General features: G+C 40.0%; 1 long non-coding RNA gene across 2 annotated transcripts in view; it reads left to right on the forward strand.

The window, feature by feature from the left end:
• Nucleotides 1-7,176, forward strand: part of LOC308481381 — a 277,693-nt gene extending 270,517 nt beyond the window's left edge. For both annotated transcript variants that reach the window (XR_013988610.1, XR_013988611.1), the window contains exons 5-6: nucleotides 3,291-3,350; nucleotides 6,335-7,176. This is a non-coding gene — a long non-coding RNA (uncharacterized lncRNA). The remainder of the gene's footprint in view (nucleotides 1-3,290; nucleotides 3,351-6,334) is intronic.
• The last annotated feature ends 10,842 nt before the right edge of the window (nucleotides 7,177-18,018 follow it).

An 18,018-nucleotide genomic window follows, 5' to 3' on the forward strand; every position in this document is an offset into this window, starting at 1 on the left:
ATGAAATATAAGTAGGGTTGCTTGAAAAATTCATTTTTTTGCAAATCCGTATGAACTGACCTGATCTGCACCTTCCATAACACTGAGTAAATAAAAATGCCTTCATTTTGTTGATTTCTCACTTCTCTTAATCTTGTGGTGCCATTCTGGGCTCAAAAGCATAAAAAATGCATATACTTTAAATATATCTATTTTATGATAGAATAATTTTAGAAATGCATACTTTGATGGAACATAGTTCAGAAATGTACATTTTGTGAGAAAGTACATCCATATATAGTTAAACATGACTGTGTGGTGTGTTTTTTTTAAAAAAAATAACAGTTTAATGTTGAAACAGGACTGCAAATTACTTGATAAACTCAGCTGCTGCAAATGTCTATAAGCATCTAATGATACATACATTCCTGACAATGCCAAACTGGAAACAACCTCAAAAACTGAGTATATAAAAAGTAATCCTACACTAGAGGAAGTTAATTCATTCATCATTATTATTATTTTTAAAAGGTTTATTCTGAAACTATTCTACAGAATTTTAATTTGTACAACATGACCTAATTTATTTCTAATTAAATCTAATGAATAGGTAATGGTCAATGTTGCTGTTTATTTGTGTTGGAATTTAATGAAATGTTGTAGTTTACTTTTCCATCTTGCTCTGCTCCACTGGAATTATGATCTGAAAAGCTCCCTAACTGTGAGCTGCAGCCAAGTTTTATTCTGAAGACAAGGAGTGGAGAGGAGCAAAGCAGCTGCAAGCTCTTCTATGAGAGCCCACACATTGAGGTGGCCCACTAAACCATGGTTTGGCTTACCATGCTGGGTGTCAGGAACGTTGGCCCCCCAGGGTGCAGCGGAAGAGTCGGCCTCAAAAATCGAGATAAGCGAGCAAGGGACTGACTCTGCAAATGAGAGCTGGCTGTCACAGTCTAGAAAAGGAAGACACTGTTAGCTCCCAAGGAGAGGGAGAGATGGAAGGTGGCCAGAGCATTGCCAGGCAGCCAGCAGATAAGCCAGAGTCTGAGGCTGTGTCTTATGAGGAGGCAGGCCAGGCATTCAGTCCCTGTACTAGGAGACTGGAGAAGCTCAGAGAACAATGAAAGGGAAGGAGAAGAAAGGCGGGATTTTGGCATCCTTCCTGTTGAGGGGAGGGACGATGATTCAGACTGATCAACTACTGTTAATGTGAGCAGGTGGAAAGACGTTCTCTGGATGTGTTTTTCTTGTAAGTAAACATACATAAAACTGACAGAGAGTCATTGCTGCTTATCAGGCTGCTTGCCTGCCAGAGATCATTAGACTGAGTAAACCAAGTCCTTTCCCTTACCATGCTAAAGTTATTGTGGGGAGGGGTCCCATTTATTTATGATAGTGAATCTGTCAGGAGGTTTAGAGAAGAGCAAAAGAAGAGAATAATTTGAAAAGATTGCCTGCCTGCCTGCCCCCAATAACTTTAAGGTTTCTGAGACTTAACATAAATAAGTCAGTTTATTTAAAAAGCAGTATCTACCAGAAAGCAGGACAACTAGAAAATTCAAAATGCCATATCTTTTTAATGGTTCTTAATTTCCCCCTCGCTTTCAACATCAGTGCTATAGAATGAAGCACTAGCAAATCCCATTATGTACTGGGCAAAGCTCACGTGCTTGTTCAAAGGTGATAGTGATCTATGCCTTTATCAATCACACACTTTTCATGCTTAAGCAGCCTTCTCAAAATCCCTCTTTTAGCTACAATGATTGTTCAATATAGCTGGTTGCTGAAAAGAGGTGAGGATAACTTTAGATGATCTTAATTTGTTTACCCTTTCAGTTTTCTTCAACCCACAGAAACCTGTCATACTTAGGTTCACAATATCTTGACAAATATTCTTTTTACCCCTAGGTAACTTGAGAGCTTTAGGTACACAGAGAGAACTTGAGCACCTCACTTCCACACTAGATTACTGGGGAAGGGGCATAGTCCACATTCCCATCCTAGCATCTGGCTCCTGAGGTGGTCATCTCACTCTGCCTAGTGACAGGGTTGGCTCAGTCAGAAAATAAGGCAAGCAGATAAGACTTGGCCTGGAACAAATTACTGAATGATGCCACAGTTGTTGGGCATGCTTTGCTTACATAAATAATATTTGTTTTGACTTTATTTGTGGCTTAAGTGCACGACACAACACCACCACAGAAAATTAAAACAGAAGTTATATTTAAACATGAACTGACAAGAAGATACAACTCTAGCAATCAGTGTCAGAGTTAGAGTTACAGCCAACTCCTGCTGGTCTACCTTTTTGTTTCTTGACTCATGTAAGAAATCTTATAAATAAAATAAAATAAAATGAGTAATCGCATTCTCCAGAAGGGGAGGGAGTATTGAAGGTGATCTACCTACATTCTTGCAAATCATTTTAAATTCCTAAGAGTGGACAAGAAGCTAATGGAAATTCATGAGTGATGCTTATTAGCATAGTAATTTTTAAACTAAACTTTACAGGTGGAAATGGGATAGAAAAGTCAACTTTGCTTTAACCTTCTAGACTAAATTTCTCTTCCTTGTTGTAAAAATGATACCAGAAGATTTGTCAAAGTTTGTCCGATGTTCCATGGCACTGGATTGAAAGTGCCATTCTGCCATTGCTTGATAGCAGCCAGTGCAAAGTAATCATTAAGCAGACAGTATTATTGTCCTAATTAGTAAAAAAAAAATTAAAAAATCTTTGGATTTCCTGGGGCTCCTTCCCGCTGAGCAATCATTTGATTTTGTTTATGTTGACAAACATGCAAGTTGCAGACTCTTTCTTTAATCATTTGACAAAGGCAAGTGTTTGCCCGTCTTACGCATGGGTTAAAGAGAACAATGGCACCCCCTTGCTTCCGGGTCTTCCTTTCTTGTGCAATTTTCACAGTGAGAAAACTGTATCAACTGCAATATTCTGCAGCTGTGTTTTACTGTCACAGTTGTAAATATGCATCTTCAGATAGGACTGAGAGAATCCCCTGTCTGAAACCCTGTTCAGCTGCTGCCAGCCAGTGTAGACAACACTTAGGTAAGGTGTCAGTGGTCTGACACAGTGTGAGGCAGCTTCCTATGATCCTAAGAAAGCTTTAGATTTTCAGAAAACGATGAACATTCAGGATCCCATTGTCACATTTTCCCCCTAGATGAAGATTAATATCCACATTAGTTGAGGAGGTGGGGAGGACAATTTATGAGGTGGCCTTTAACCTCAGAGAAACAGGATGACAATTCCAACATTACTAATATATGGTTGCTCTTACTTCTCGCATTCCTAGGGTCACCACTTCTGCACCTCCCAAAAGCAGGAAATTAATCACCAAACAAGAAGACTAAAGGTTTGTGAACATATACCACTTTATGAGTCTGCCCTAGTTTTGAGATCTTCTGTGGGGCCTTTCCCTTGTTTCCCCCCTCACCCACTCTCACAGGCACATTTGGTAAGAAGTTGAGAGAGCCTTCTCAGCGGTTGCTCCCAGATTGTAGAAGTCTCTTCTAGCCTGGTCCCCTCTCACCGTCAGCCAAAGATAAACCTTTGACCACTAACTTTCTGTTGCAGCCAGGGTCTTTTATTGATGCTTGTTTCATATTTTCTTCTCGTTGTTGTTTTAAATTGGTTTGATTCAAGGCTCTTTTTATTATTGTAACTTATCTGCCTGTGTTTATTTTAATATTTATAACTGATTGGTGTATTTTCTAGCTGCATACACTTATAATTCATGTTGTGAACTGCTGGGGTCCTGCACTGGGAGAAAGGCAGGATATCAAACAAACAAAAACAAACAAACAAACAAACAAACAAACAGAAACTTATAAATGTTTGTTATAATTTAATTAGAAATATAATACATCTCACAGTGACCAAATGAGCTGTGTGCATACTCAGTCTGCTATCTGAGTGCAACTGAAGTGCAGTTTCAAGATCTCTTGCTCTCCTGTCTTAGTCTTCTTTGTCTTTAAACTGGACTGGAACTGGACAGCGCTCCAAATATCCCATCAAAAGGTCAGCTTCTGAGGTCCAGCTGCCCTTTACCAAGGACCAAGCCTTTAGGAACATAGATAGCTGCTTTATATACCATGTCAGGCCATTGGGACATCTAGCTCATTATTGTCTACACTGACTGGTAGGAGCTCTCCAAGGTTTCAGGTGCAGAGGGGTCAGAACATTCCCAGCCCTACCTAGAGATGTCAAGGGTTGAACCTGGGACCTTCTACATGTAAGGTAGATGTTCTACACCCAAGTTCCCCCCCTTTAGTAGACCCTGCCCCATGGAATGGCTTTCCAAGAGAGGTTCAGCATGAGTCATCCATTCTGCCTTCCAAGTGTCTTTGAAAAACCGTATCCTTCAAGCAGGCCTTTCAAATCCGAGATGCTTCACCAGCTAGCTTTTGCCAATGTGTTTGATGCTTCTGCGTAGTCCAAACTATTCTCTTGATCAATTAATGATAAAACCAACTCCATGTTGTGTATATTTTCACACAGATGCCACATTCAAAGTTATAGTCAAACATGAGCTGAAGGGAAAAGCTTTTTGAAAATAATTAACATTACCAGTTTTGGCAAGCAATGCAAATCTCCTGTAATTAAGGATTATGTAAAACTGGGATTTTAAATACACATGGAATATTTTGCTATTATCCGTATTTTTCCTAGGAGATAATAGTGATAGCCTATCATACACAAACACCTTCCACTGCATCTTTTTTTAAATTATGTGCTTAATGTTACAGGTTAATTGGTGGTGTTTGCAAGTATCTTGTTTTCACTGGCGCTTAAAATACACTGCTAGCAAATCGACCCACACCTCTCCTCAGTCAGCATCTGTACCTCCCTCGTAGTCTGCAATTTAAATATATTAACAATGAGAGCAAATGAAATAAACCCAGGTAGCCTGGATGTGGGAGAAGAGGGAAAGGATGCCTGCAAAATTTGTATTACTTGTTTCTCATACTTCCAAGTCAGAGAGATGAGGTGGGGAGATAACATTCCCCTTTAATCATTTTGTCAATAGTTCAGGAAGAATGCAAGACACAATTATTATTATTATTATTATTATTATTATTATTATTAAACAATTTTAGCAAAACAAATTATCAATCGAAATAACCAATTACATTTCCTCCCCTTTTTTATTCCACCCCTTCCCTCCCTCTCCCACCCCCCTAAGGACTTCCCTCAGCTCCCCTCTCTGATTTGTTTGTACATATGGTACATATCATTGCCTTATCTGTCATCTATTCTACTAATAAATTTGTGGATGTTTATTCAAAACCTGGCAAGGAGCCCAAATCATTTTGTTGTTTTTTTTTTGATAGTTTGTAAAAAGTTCCCATTCTTCCTTAAAGTCACAATTGTCCTTCTCGCGTAATTTATGCGTCAACTTTGCCACCTCCGCATAACTCATCAGTTTTTCTTGCCATTGTTCTTTCGTTGGGATTTCCTCATTCTTCCATCCTTGTGCTAACAAGACTCTTGCCACTGTTGTTGCGTACATAAATAAGTTCTTTGGTTTTTTTGGCAGGTCTCGTCCTAAAATCCCTAACAAAAATGCTTCTGACTTCTTCACAAATGTCATTTTAAACATTTTTTCCCCATTCATTATATATCATCTCCCAAAATTTTTTAACTTCTTTGCATTCCCACCACATATGGTACAAAGTACCTTCTTTTTCTTTACATTTCCAACATGTATTTGACCCGGTTTTGTACATTTTTGCCATTTGTACTGGTGTAATATACCATCTATGCATCATTTTTATATAATTTTCTTTCAAGAGAGAACAATCTGTAAATTTCAAAACCACCTTCCACAACTTTTCCCAGTCCTCAAATTGTATATTATGTCCTATATCTTGTGCCCATTTGATCAGAACTGATTTGACCTCCTCATCTTTTGTTTCCCATTCTAGCAGAATACTATATGCTTTCTTCAGCAGCTTCGCTTCTTCTTCTATAACCTCCTTCTGAAATCTAGAGATCGTGTAGCTAAACCCTTTTTTATTGTCTTCCTTATACATCTCATATAATTGTCTATAATGCAGCCAGCTCTGAAAATGGTCTTTAATTTCCTCATAGTCTTAACACAAGACACAATTAAAGCATATAAGCTGAAAAATCAGGGGCATTACAGTCCTCCATTGCCCAACCCTGCTACTCCTTTGCAGGTGGACTAATCCTCAGATGGCTTGAATCTCTCGTTTTTAAAACAAAACAAAAACCCTTTTCTTTTTTAAAGAAGCGTGCTTTTGAATTTGTCTATCAAACTGCTCCGAGAGAGGTAGAAGCTAATCGAGAATTTGCTTTCTTTTATTCTCTCCCCAGCAGCCAGAACTCCCTGAGAGACACCTTTCATTGGCTGTTTCCATCTCCTGTTTGCTGGCATCACAGAATCCTGCCTCCCTGCACCTACATCAACATCACATGTGTGAGGCTGATGGAATAAGTGATCTGAATCAGCCATCAGAACAAGCAGAGGCGTCAGTACATCAAGAGCAGTGAAGAAAAGGGGGTGGCAATTTAAAAAAAGAAAAAAAAAACCTGCCAAGCATCAGCTGAGCTCTCTAAATCTTGATTTTGCACATCTGCAGAAGCATGGAGAGAAATCACTATGCATGAGAAGCACCCTATTTATAACACTCTCACCCTCTTTCCTATGCAGCGTGAAGCTGTACAGGGATAAGCTTTCTCACCAAAGGATGCTTTTACCGATTCACTGTATCACACTTGCTGAAGGCCAACCTGGAATCCTGATGCAAGCAGAAAATATTTTTGTTTCACAAAAGACCTCCACCTAAAATGGCAATAACAGCATTTATATTCCAAAGACATATTTTCCTTGTTAAAAATGTGTTATTGCAGAGGACGTGATCAAGTGATAACACTGAAAATATTACACAAAAATATCTTATATTTCACCCATTCCCTCATTCACTAGCAGCAAGAAAGTAGTGTTATTGAAGTACTTTCAAAAGACAGTTGCTAAATTGAATTTTTATATTACATTGTAAAAGATTTCATCAGTCAGTGCAATATTCCTTTTGCCATATATGCTTAAATGTGTACTCCTGTTTATGTATGCCACTATAGATAGATGTATCGATCAATAGACACAGATACATATATGACTATATATTAATATAACTGTTTTGTGAGAACTACAGTAGATTAAATAATTTTGCATGATTGCTTTTTATTCTCCTATACACAAAGATTCTTGTACTCACAAAAGGAAGCTCTACTAAATTATTCTGATTTCTCCATCCCTTAACCTTCAGGAGTGACCTCTAGGGACAGAGAGGGCTATTGTGTAGGCAGGTAGGGAAACCCTATTGCTCAGGCAGAATTCCTCTTGCTCTTTTCCTGATCCAGCCCAATGAATTCAAACTCAACCTGACATATTACACTGAGTACAAGATGTTTCCTGTACATACAAAAGCTTGTGTGAATGAGTGTTTGTTTGGGAAACTGTCTAAAGAGACAAATGGCAGAGTGTGCCTTTGGGAGTGAAGTAAGGCCATTGGAGAGTTACAATGTACAACGTACACTTATTGTATTTGTACATCTCAACTATTTGTGTACACTGGTACATAGATTGTACCCTCACTGGATATGAGCATGTCTTTGGGCACACCTCTTACATTCTACCACCCCAATTAAATTTCTATAGATGTGGAAGATGTAAGATCATTCTACTATGCATCAAAGTATCCAGTAAAATGTTTAAACACACATGTGCATTACAAAGAACTATCATATATGTTTCAAATACAAATGCTTTACAGTGTAACCCTATAGATGTGTACTCAGAAGTAACCCTTGGTAAGTTCAGTGGGGCTTACTCCCAGGTAAGCAGGTGGCTATAGTCCTCTCTGTGAGCACTTTCACAGTGACGCCTCTTTTCTCTGTTCATTACCCAAATTCCATAAGGGAAATTCACATGACATCCCCTCCTTATAATGTGTTAAGTCAATTCCTGAGTCCACGCCTCCCAAAATCAGTGCACTCAACACAAATGCCCCCAGCAGACACATGCTCAGCATTACTGTAAAAGAGCCCTATACCCATGCAGCTGCTTGTACATGCAGCTCTTACCTGTGATTGGTAACCCTGGCCAGTTCATCTCACTGAAACGATACCATGGTAGAACTGTTCAGGCCCCTTCCCTATAGATCTGTTCCTCTGGAGCAGACCAGTTGTTTATCCCCATTTTCAACCACCCCAGAGAATCCATGCATGGAACTAGTGTCACAGCCGAGGAGCCAGATGGCAGCCTAACATGATCCCTGATTGGATTCTGTGGTCACCATCTGCACAAGGGTGAGGTGGGGGAGGATGACGCTGTTGCAGCATCTCGTCCCATTCTACTTATTTTCAATCAGGTAGAAGATGCCTCATATCCCTTCTCTGAATCCTGCCTTGATTACACATGAGTACAGCCCAAGTCTTCCTACTTCTCTGGCTTCCTCCCTTACTCAACTATCCATTTACAACAACCATTTTTTACTAAAAGATCTCACTTATTCGGTCATTTGTACAATGCCCTTTGGTAGCAGCAACACAATGAGTTGATTCAGATTTATCATGGGGTGCAGGAAACATATTGTAATCCCATTCTCCATAGCCCTTTTTTAGATGTTCCACAAACACAATTGGGATTGTGGACCTAGCCCCGAAATATGCTGTCCAATGTCTCCTTCTGTTTACTTGTTTCTGGGCTTCCCATATCTTTTTAAACTTTTGTCTCCAATTCATGAGGACTGGTGGTGTGTTTTTAATTCATTCTGCTGTTTACTGGGTTAAAATTACCTTTCTCACTTGACAAGTCATTTTCAGATATTTAAGCATGAACACAGAGGGGAGGAACTGGGATTATGCCCATGGTTCCTGATATCTACACATTAATCACCAAATAAGAAGACATGGGGATGTGGGTGGTGCTGTGGTCTAAATCACTGAGCCTCTTGGGCTTGCTGATCAGAAGGCCAGCAGTTTGAATCCATGTGATGGGGTGAGTTCCTGTTGCTCTGCCCCAGCTTCTGCCAACCTAGCAGTTCAAAAGCATGTCAGTGCTAGTAGATAAATAGCTACCACTGTGGCGGGAATGCAAATGGGATTTCCGTGCACCTTGGTTTTTGTCACAGTGTTCCATTGCACCAGAAGCGGTTTAGTCATGCTGGCCACATGACCCGGAAAGCAGTCTGTGGACAAACACCAGCTCCCTCAGCTTGAAAGCAAGATGAGCGCTGCACCCCATAGTCACCTTTGACTGGACTTAACTGTCCAGGGGTCCTTTACCTTTACCTTTCACATGTATTTCTAAAACAATACATGAACTGAAACGCAGCCATCTTTTGAAATCCGCACTTGTCTGAATTTTGAGATGCTGTTCTTCAGCCAAGTAATATGTACGAAAATGCATATACTAAAGAGTGCATATACTGTAAATGCATATATCAGTAAAATCATATACAAAATGCGTTATATTTTTTTCAAAATTGCTTTGCAAAAATTATTATTATTTATCAAATGTGTAGATCACCCTTCATCCGAAGATCACAGAGCAGTTCACAAAACAAAAATACAAAATGAGAACATAATAAAAGAAAAACAAACCAATAATCCCCCCCCCCCACAAAAATGTGTACATTAGGCAAAGGTGCACATAAGGATGTGTGCATTAGGATAAAGTCGCACTAAACTTCTTGTGAATGTCCATGGTGGAGGGGGGGGTTGCAAACTGATGTAGAAATGAATTTAAGATAGGAAAAATGACAAATGAGAGAAACCAAAACTGATAGATTTGCCCAAGTCTACCACTAAATTCCAAATAAAAAAATCCTTCCAGTAGCACCTTTAAGACCAACTAAGTTAGTTCTTGGTATGAGCTTTCGTGTGCACACGAAAGCTCATACCAAGAACTAACTTAGTTGGTCTTAAAGGTGCTACTGGAAGGATTTTTTTATTTTGACTATGGCAGACCAACACGGCTACCTATCTGTCACTAAATTCCAGTTATTCTTTTTTAAAAAAAAAAAAAACAAATTTCAAAAATAACACACATTTGTGAAAGCTCTCAACCCCTCCCTCTCGTCAGTAATACTGATGATGATACCAGCCTTGCACAGTATAGCCAATGAGTAAAATAAAAAAATCCTGAGCTACTCCACATCACCGATTGTAGCGTCTCTCTGCAGTCCATTAATCTTCTGTGCTACCATTCCTTTCTTTCATTGAAAAGATGCCAGGTCATCAGAAATGCTCTGTACTGACTCAGTGAAAAGTACAGTGCATTGCTTTCTCCGAGGGAATTATTGTTCTCACTCCTGCAGCCTGTCTCCTGGCTGTGAGGAGCTGCATTAGGTTTCCACTTCAGTGTGATACATCTCTTTTCCATTAAAAGTGCAATTTGTACAAACATCCTTTTATTACTTATCAATTGTTTCACCAGCAAAAACAAAAACAGAACACACAAAAACTGCAGAGCTTGGTAGAAAAATCCACTGCAGAAGAAAAATCCCGGCAAGGTTGCAGGGTGGAAGGGATATAATCCAGGACAGTCCTGAATTTAATGAATGGCAAAATAGGACAATTTTGTTTGGCAACCCATATTAAGGGCTTTATTTCATTGGAAAAGGAATACAGATGTAGACAGGCTAATCAAATTTGTTATGTTGTTTGATCACAGAATAGTCTATTAGTTTCCTGCAGGGCCATATAGCATATTCATTTTTCTTGCTTGGGTCCATGTGTTCTAAGGATAAGAACCTCTTTGAGGACAAGATGGCAGGGAAAATTCTTGCCTCGATCTGAGCCATTTCACGCAGCTCCAAGCGCATGCAAATCTGGCACAGGATGCCTATGCAGTAGAGAAGTCTGCACTGCAGCTAGAGATGTGGCACGTGGCTTAGGAGAGGAAATTATCCCTTCCTTTTCTCTGATAATTACTATGCTTCTTGCGGGTGGGGAGAGAAATACTGGGATGTTGGCTACGGGAACTTCTGTCCAGTCTCCTTATGCATGATAGTGTGCTTAGGAAAAGTGCAGCTAACAGGCAGAGTGGAAACAATGCAACTGTCGGATTACAGGACAGTAAATATGTTTCAGAAGCCTTTGTCATGCTTATCGTAAAAGTACACGTTTCATCAATACAGAAGCAAGGTATGCACAGCCCATAACTTGAAATGTCCGGTGCAAACTATCATGCTCTGTTTTCCTCTGCATTGCAAACATGGCTTTGCTGTAATGGTTTGCGTTAGAAGGCTGGCTGCTGGAAATGGGTACAGCTACTCTGTTAAAAAGACAATTAGTCATGATCCAGTGAGGAAAATCCAGTAGCAAACCGTGCAGGGCTGGCCTGTCCCTGCCAACACAGCTGGAGAAGCAAGAATTCCATGAGATCTCACCGGAAGCCGCTGCCACCATGTGACCCCAGTAAGTGAGGCTTCATCTGGGTGGGGTGGGGGACCTTCCCATTTTGATTCAGGCAGCAAAACAGGATGGGTCTACCCTGGGAATGTGTAATAGAATCACAAGCCACTGTGATAGCTAACACAAGTGGTTTGGTTACTCTTATCTGTTCACTTCTGCTGTTCTTCTTTCAAAGTGAAGCCACTGTGTATCTCTAGAACAGTGGTTCCCAACCTTTTTTTGGCCATGCCCCACCTAAGCATCTCTAAAATCCTCATGCCTCCACCCCCATGGCATATAATTCTTATTATTCAAAAAGTGATCTCCTATTCACATGGAGGAAGCCTAAAAGGCCACTCAGTGTTATAACTCATTCTCAAATTGCCCTCCCTTAAAAATCAAATTGCCCCCTGTGGGGCATGTGCCCAACATTGGGAACCATGGCTCTAGACCCTCTCTGGTTTGGCCTCCTATGCAATACACTTTATACATGATTGCAGCATAATTTATGCACCCCAGTCCAACACTGACATCTACATGCATGCTATGTTTAATCGTTTTAGCATTCAGTTGTCAGTGGAGGATTATCACATCCTAAGTTGCTGCTAGCTTTATATGTTGAGATTTTTAGGTTGATCTTTTTCAAGAAACTGCAATTGCACAAACATTTACAGCCTCTCCCTATGAATAGCCTCAGCCAAGTGATGGCAGAATAAATGGAAGGAGCATAACACAATGGCAGAACACATGCTTTGCATCCAGAAGGTTTGAGGTTCATTCCCTGGTGACTCCACAGATAACTGAGAAACACTGTTTTCTGAAACCCCTGGAGGGTCACTGCCAGTCAGTGTAGACTAACTGATGGGAAACCTGTAGCCCTCCAGATGTTGTCAGATTCCAGCTCCCATCAGCTCCAGCCAACCTTGCCAGCAGTCAGGGATGATGTTATATTCCAGAAGCTTGGAGAGGACCACAGGTTCCTCATTGTTGGTACAGCCAATACTCAGCTAGATAGTCCAATGGACTGACTTGGTTTAAGGCAACTTTGTATATTCCATACAATTGGCACTTGCCACATAATTCCCACCAAGATGACAGCTTCCCACAGCCTCACATTCTCCAGCAAATTAAGAAATGGTGTGCAACTTGATCCATGTTTTGCATCATGGGGCAAACTGCTTCACAAAGCTTTGCTGGACCATCTCATGCTTTCATGGAGAATAGATTTTACGAGCCACAATAGAACCTCCACGTTCACAGGCTGATGCTAGGAGACAAACAGTTGCAGATGGCCTATTTCTTTCATGCTGTGTTTGTGGACACCTGGCTGAGCTCTTTGTGCTATTTTGGTCAATGGTAAATTGGCCACAGATGTCAGCTAAGTCAAGGTGTTAGCTCTTCCTGATGGGCCTCTCATTGCTATTGCAGTGGATTTTATTTTCATCCCTGTGAAATGTAGCACACACCTCAGGTAAAGGAGATCCCACTGCTCTTTTTCCACAAATAAGTACAGTAAAGAAGTTATACACACCTGCTTAGAAAGTTATCATTTTTCTCCCTTCCTTTCTTATAATTTTAGGCTACTCTTCTTCCAAGAAACCAAAGAGCGCTCTCTCTCTCTCTCTCTCTCTCTCTCACACACACACACACACACACACACATTTGAAGGGTGATTTGTAGTCTAATGTGCAATATAAGTGCTATGTAAATATTTATCCTTGCTTTTTAGGATCCACCTTGTTTCTATTATTGTAAATTGTTCAAAACTGTTTTTAATATTGCATTGTAATTGTTGTAACTCACTCAGGAACCTTATGATGAAAGACGGATAACAGCAACAACAACAACAACAACAATAGAAACAAAGCACTGTAAATTCTAGGGATGTACAGTGGCTTCATGTGTGGTGTGAATAATGAGGTGAATTAAGGGGAGGGTGTCTTTCCACATTCCTGAGTAGAAGTGTGCTGTCAACAACTTCCCCTCCAGTAAGACCAGAGCCTCCACAAAGCCTTGGGTCGCCCTGTTGTTCTGAATAATATATATATATATATATATATATATATATATATATATATATATAGAGCTCTTCATGTTGTAAGGTATATCAGAGGCCTTTAAGACCTACCAGCAGACACAAGCAGAAAGAAAAGGCTGGTGTGAAGCTGCAATGGTTTTAAAAAATGAAAAAGGAAGAATAAACACCATTCATCCACTTCCCAATTATTTTTAGCTAAGAAATAGATGGGACAACCCCTCACTCACCCTTCCAATACAGAATTAAGGAGGAAAATGAATCTGTTTTAATTCCCCCCCAAATAAAGCCCTGGGCCTATTTGTCTGAAGTTTGGTAGGATTAATTAACTCTGGATGGGTTCTTGTGCCTGTAAATTTTATCCACTTTGACCAAATGAGACAAAAGTCATCACCGTGTTTAGATTCCCTATTATAGTAAATGAGGACAGAGCTTCATTTTATACAGAGCAGCTTGGAATCCAAAACACATATTGAAGAGGAGAGAGCACAGAGAGACTTCAAAACAGGTCAGATTTCTATTTTTTATTTTTTTTTTTTTTAAAAAGGGCAAGTACAAAGATACAAGGTGAATCTGGGGGCCCATGCACACCTTCAGTATATGCACATCCATCTTTCCTCGACACTGGGTCCCTTGATATAATGCCCACGCCACCTTAGCAAAAACAATTTGAGAGATTTCTACCTCAGAAGGCAAGCGGTGTGATGTCCCCTGCATATGGCCTCCCTTTTATGTTCCCGCTTCACACTCAGACTGACAAGAGGGGCTTGTGAAGCCTTTTCTTCATGGCTCCATCTTGACCTTGACCTCGGAGCTTTAGAGAAGGTGGCTTGCATTCGAAGCAGCCATTCTCCACCGTAACTCCTCTTTTCTTTTGATATTAAGGAGAGTGAAAGGTCATGCAATATGTTCCCCTTCTTAGGTTTAGCATTGGTGGGGGGAGGGAGGGTGGCGGGAGTTCTGCTTATTCCTTTGCAACGTATTTTTGCTTTGAGTTTTTATTTTGCTCAGGTCAGGTACAGGCAGCATCCTTCATTTCTTTCCCTCACATCTTCCTTTTCTTCTTCCCATCCCAAACAGGGAGAGAGAGGGAGAGAGGGAGAAAACCAAATATATATGTGTCAGACATTCAGCGAGGGAAAGACAAAGGCACTGAGTTAATTACCCATCATTTACTGCTGCTGAGAAGAACAGATGGTAGCAAGCGATATGTGAATGGCATGGGGCAGTGAATTATTCGATCTTTTTCAGATTAATCGCCAATGGCAAAGTAGGTGATTACAAGCTGTGACCCTTATATAAATGCATAACATGTATACATGGGCTCTGAGCGGGGGAAGGGTTGTTTAGTTTGTTAAAGGAATTTAAAATCTTCAGAGGATGTCAGACACATGAAAATGGTTGACACAATAGTGAGAAATCACATTGTGTGATTCCCAGCAAATGACATTCCTCTTCAGGTAACTTTAGAAAGCCCCTCTGATTTGGGTCATTTTGCCTGGGCTCATGAATTGGATCACAATTAAACCCCAAAACAGAAACCCATATATTTTGAATGGTTTTCACGAAGGAGAAGGCTGTTCACTTGAAGAGTCACTGGGATGAAGCTGGTGTATGAAACAGTGAGTAGGACCATACCATTTTTTAAAAAAAATTTTTAAAGCTAATAAAAATAAAGGTTGGAAGTAAAAAAAACAATGACAAATATGATTATTTCGTTGCAAGGCCCTTCTTGGCTGAAGCAGCAAAGGCAAGAAAGAAACAAGGTATTTACTTGCTTCTTTGATTTTTATCACATATATATATATATATATATATATATATATATATATATACACAACAACAACAACATCTTTCAGCACCTTTCAAGGTCATGATGGTATAATTTCCTCTCCATCTTGCTAAAACACCCAACCTTTCTCCTTCCATATGGAAGAAAAAAAAGAAAGGTCTATTGCATTTTCAGTTGCATCAATAATTAATTGGTACATGAGAAAAACAGATGCTGTCTTTTGCAGATCATAGAAACTGCCCCATCATCAAAATGTCTCCAATCACCTAATTATTAAATCTATACAGCGCTAATATTACGGTGGAATGGGGGGGGGAGAAGAAAGGGAGGAGAGGAAGCCAGTGAGCCACAAACACCGTTCCCTGAAAGCCTTCCAATTTACTGCCTTTTCTGACACTTCTTATCTTGTAGGAAAACCATCCCCCTGCAAACATCAGGGAGTGGGTGAGTTTCAGGGGGCTTGCTCCATTCTCCCTCCTTGAATATTCTTCTTAATCAAGCAAATGCAAAGCGCCGCCAATATTACTGCCTGATATCTTGTCCGTGTCTTGTTGACGGAAGATGCAAGGTGGTGGGAGGGGGCTGGAGGAAGCTGGGGGAATCGGGCTGGAATTGTATTAGTCAGCAGCACTGGGTAGTGCATTTAAAACTGCAATCCATTTAGCCTGAATATAGGATTGGGAAGAAAGTGCAGCCTGAGCCAATCTGCCCCGGAGAAAAGAGAAGCAGAAACCACTGCAGGAGACTAGAATTTCCAGTGTGCAGTTTCATTAAAAGCCAGCTTTATATAACACCATCAGTTTAGCTGGTGCCCCCACCCCACCCAGATCACTTTCTATATACCATTATGTGAAAAGATGCAAATAACGCAACAGCACAACACAAACAATGGTATGGCTCATGGACTTATCTTACCTACATTAACATCACATTGACTCTGCAAGGAGAAGGCTTGCATCACTGAGGACGAAAACAGGTTTGCATGCATTTCTCCTTGCTGCAGTTTTCAATTATGAATCTTTCCGGCATCATGGACGCTGCTTTATTTTTTTCCTTTTCTCCTGACGAAATTAAAAGCAAGACGGTGTTCAAGTCGCAGTGATAACCTGGTATGGGAAGGAAAGGGATGGCCCTGAGTTAGGGAGCTTGAAACAAAGAAATCATTTCCACTTTGTGAAATTATAGGGAAAGGAAAAATACCTGCCTCCAACATGGATAATTCAAGCAAGATTGGAAGCAAAATATCCAGTTGGGCTTTGATGAGCCTTCTGATCCTACCTAGATGAGATAAGGAGGTTCTACTAAAGGGCGCTGTAATGTTTATTTGAACACAAAGGGTGGATAATTTATAGCATAAGGTATAACTGTACCTGTGGGTGCATATTTATAGCATTTCCTGAAATGTCACACAATCCCTGGCACATTCCAAAAAGCAGCAGCTCTGAAAAAATAAAGAACGATGACTGGGGAGTGACTATTGAAATGAATAAGAAATGGTTGGATCAGAACCCAGACAATCTATTTATATATGTTTTTCATGTGGTATGTCAAATTCGGGGGGGGGGGTGGAACTCATCTCCATGCATTTTATTTTATTTTATTTTGCAGCTTTTTGCTGCTCCAGAAATATTTATTAAGAAAGCTGCAGGTAGCCATTACTTATTGCCCTGTAGATCCTTTTTCTTGTTGTTCTTTTTGATGAAACAAAGATGAAATTGAAATTGATTTTTGGGGGAGGCATTTATATTGAAAGGAGGATCATTTTATATTTTTCCCAAGGTGAAATCCTCATTCATTCCGAAGCATAAAAAGTGCAGAGGGGCTAAAGGATTGTCATACAATGGCCATTTTTATTTCACAGGACGTTTTCCATCGCCAATGGAATTTGATATATTCTTCCCTTATAAGGTGACTGGAGTGTGAATGCTTGGGTTTCATAGTTGCACATGTGCAAATATATATGTATTCTGCTTTAAACAAATCTGGCACAAATTATTTTTATATCATTAGGCACATAGTAATTTGTTCCTTGGGATTTCTCTCCTCCCTTGTTACACTGTTTGTCTTCAAAGAATGACACAAAATAAAATGTGTGCTTGTAGGTTGCAATCCTATGCGCATTGAGGCTCTTTTAATCTCAATGAAGTTAATCTGAGTTAAGCAGCCTAACTGTGCACAGGATAGAACCACAGCATGCAATATTTAAGCAAGTGGATCAGCAAATGATATGGGAAGTGACAGTAAAAGAAAATCTTCTTACAGGTCCGGGCAAGATGGAAAACTTGAATTCTGGACAAATATGTTAGCATGGTTGTTCTTAACAAAACAAAACAAAATCAGTGATATCAATTGCTAAATTCCAGTATGTCACTAGGCACCTGTGCATCGCAATGCAGTCCACATCTTCTCTCCTCAACCATTTTCATGGGATTCACTATGCCAGCATGATAGCATTCACCCATTAGATGAAAACTGTAAGAAATTAGCATGCAGAAAAGTGACTCAGAGGTGGTAAAAGAGGCCATATTCAGCTGCGAAGCCAACAACTGAAAGTAGAATATAATTCACTGTTACTGTAATCAGTTTTATAGCACAACAAATGACATATTTTCTCATCTTCCCTCAATAACAATATTCATCTGCTTTATACTTCTTTTGCATTAATCTGACCATCCTAGCTGGAGGAAGGAAATAGAAACAAACATTGCATATGCTTAAAAGCGCGCGCACACACATTTAAACCTGTCTATACATATGTGTGTGCGTAATTTG

Source organism: Podarcis pityusensis (assembly GCF_964106645.2).
Source record: "Podarcis pityusensis genome assembly, chromosome: 7".
Taxonomy (NCBI): Eukaryota; Metazoa; Chordata; class Lepidosauria; order Squamata; family Lacertidae; genus Podarcis; species Podarcis pityusensis.